The 2998-nt window shown below is 33.6% G+C and overlaps 1 pseudogene; it reads left to right on the top strand.

The window, feature by feature from the left end:
- The first annotated feature begins 1925 nt into the window (after positions 1-1925).
- LOC143567877 (auxin-responsive protein SAUR71 pseudogene) lies at positions 1926-2322 on the top strand (annotated as a pseudogene).
- The last annotated feature ends 676 nt before the right edge of the window (positions 2323-2998 follow it).

The raw sequence follows: 2998 nt of genomic DNA, 5'->3' as shown, positions 1-2998 counted from the left end.
CCTTTCGTGTAGGTGGTATTTGAACCTTCAAAAGCTTATGTGGTATGGCTTTAAAGCCCAACACATCGCATTAGGTGATAAGAGAAGGGCTTCAACATATTGTATGACCTCAATGTTAAAGTGACGGGGCCAGCTTTAAAAGACTTTAAACTACTACACGACATTAAAAGGGTGAGGCTTTAACGCGACTTAACGTTTTATCTTGAACTATAAAGTCCCTTCACAACAACCACCGTTACCAATTTACCATGGCCTTACTTTGTCCGACAAATGCTAATAAAAAAATTAATTTCTTCTTCTAGAAATCTTTTGCTTCTCTTTATCTTATTATAATATTTTCTAACTTGTTGCTAGTGGTATTTAAAATACTGCCACCATCTTCAAATAAAAACATAGACTATGTACCCACTTTTTTTATAAACAAATTATAATAACCAAGAAGGTTAATTATTCCAAAGTTTGTATCCGTTCCGTACGGGAAGAGGACAACAACGTTATGTCACAAAAACCGCCAATCACGCTTCCTATGTTTTCTTGTCGTTTTGTTTAGTCACATGCCTCAACTTTTATGTATCGAATCCGTCAAAAGTGTTACTGCAAATGTGGCCTCTTGGCCTCTTTATTATTATTATTATTATTATTATTATTATTATTATTATTATTACCCGTATTCATCTGTACCACTCCAAATTCCTACTCGCAAACCAACGTATATATTAATCCACTGGCTCAAACCTGCAAATTAATAGCAGTTGTGTTGACCATCAAATTCATTAGATTTTCATGGGGTTTGGTTTTTGTGTTAGATAGTGATCATTGTGGATATAAACATTGGTTGGTTTTAATCCACGTACGTCGATATAATCTATGGTGGTTTTTGGTTTTCCGTTTCGACCCCATTTTAATGACCGGAGTTATTACTTGCTTGCTTTAAACGCGTCGGGTCCATGTACTAAACTGAATGGTGCTGATATTTACAAAGAAACAGGACAGAAGGAATAATGCAAAAATAGATTTGGGAATATAGGTTATGGTCCAGTTAAGTTTGTTGGCAAATTTGTGTGTACATATATAAGATGATTCAATAAAATAATTATGTCTTTATTTGTTTTCAGGTTGTTACAACTTACAAGCCATTAAGCTAATTTGTTTTATTTATACTAGAATAGAATGACTAAGTATTCAAATTTTACTTTTTTGAAAACAATTATTGTACCTTTTTAAATCTTACTTTTATAATTTATTTTACTTATTATTGTTCACCAATCAATCACAAGTTTATTTCATTTCACAATTTCACCAACAAACTTTGTTAACACTTGTATTACAGGTACTTTCAGTTTATTCATTCATGTTTAATTTTTTTAAACACAAACACACTCTCCCAATATCTACTTTTAAAATCCACTTATTTCCCATTATATGATACTTTAATCTGCACCATTTTGATGAGAATTAATAAACACTAAAGAACACTAAGCCAAGCGGTCATCAGTAATTCAGTATTCACGTTTATAAGTAAGTTTCGTTTTTTATAATTTGTTAGACCGTTAAATTTAAGACTAGAATTAGTCGGTGTGCGCTAAACATTCTTATATACTTAAATTAACGAATTAAAAAGTATAAAAAAAATAAATTTAGAATTTTATTATCTTTGGAATCTTCTCTAATCACATTTTTTACTTTAAACAATGAAGTACATTTGTTGATACATAACATTTATTAATCCATGGGGTAGAGGTAAGGATGTCTACATCTTACCCTCCTCAGACCCTACCATAGCTTTGCTATTGGTGGGATATACTGAGTACGATGATGATGATGAATCCAAAAACTATTGACAATTGTAGCTTTCATGTACCACGTCTATACATAACCCACCTATATCATTCCTCCTTCACACACTCTACATTAACACACACAACATGAAAAAACTAATTCGTCGACTCTCTCGCGTATCCGACTCCTCCCCATACTCCCTCCTTCGCCCCGAACCTAAATTCCACCGCTCCAAACCCGTACCAGTACATGTACCCGAAGGCCACCTACCAATATACGTAGGTGAAGAAATGGAACGCTTTGTTGTTAGTGCGCACATGTTAAACCACCCGGTTTTCATCAACTTGCTAAACAAGTCCGCTCAGGAATACGGGTACGAACAGAAAGGTGTTCTTCGGATCCCCTGCCACGTCTTCGTGTTCGAACAAGTCCTTGAAGCGTTACGGACTGGTAGAGAGTTGATAGCTGATGAATTGTTGTAATTGTTGTGTACGGTTTGGTTTACGGTTTTAGGTTTTGTTTTTTCGAATCGGTTTGTTGATCGAGTCGGTAGTGAAATTAGATCGGAATTCAGATGGTTTGATGCTGATTGTAAGTTATCGTGTCTAATTTATTCTGGCTTTTGATATATCTTACTAATTTTTGCACAGTTAATTAAATTAGATTGATTTCTTATGTATTGTGATAGTCTGGCGTAGTGGCTGCGTGTGTGTTGCGGTTCGGTACAGTTTTCGTTAAAACCAAACTGAAAGCCACAACTTTGGTTTGTAGAGTTTTTGAAACCGTTCAGTTTTGATTTTGGTTTTTTCGGTTTTTATCGTTTGAGCTTGAAAATTTTAGGTCGAAAAGAAAGTTAGCATAAAACACAGTGAATTTAGGTAAAAATAATTTTGTTGATCGAAAAATAATAGACTTTTATATCCATTTGACCAACAATATGTTACATATTTGATAAATTCTTACAAATTATTTAATAAAAAATATTATAACACAAAACTTTGAAATTCGGTTCAGTTTGGTCTTTTTTGGTTTTTATTACATGCAAAAACAAAAACAAAAACCGAACCGTTTGTTAGGTTTTTACAAAAACATAAAACCAAATCGTCGGTTTTTCTTTCGATTTGGATTTTTCGGTTTCTTGCACACCCCTACTTCAACAACATAACCGCACCATGATATTGTTTGCTTTCCTTATAACAAACTGACATCGCCTCACAGA

Source organism: Bidens hawaiensis, unplaced genomic scaffold (genome assembly GCF_021521415.1).
Source record: "Bidens hawaiensis isolate Kalapana, Puna unplaced genomic scaffold, B.hawaiensis_p1.1 tig00023671_1, whole genome shotgun sequence".
NCBI classification, from domain to species: domain Eukaryota; kingdom Viridiplantae; phylum Streptophyta; class Magnoliopsida; order Asterales; family Asteraceae; genus Bidens; species Bidens hawaiensis.
Note: the sequence above shows the minus strand (reverse complement) of the source record. Positions and strands in the feature narration are given on the sequence as shown.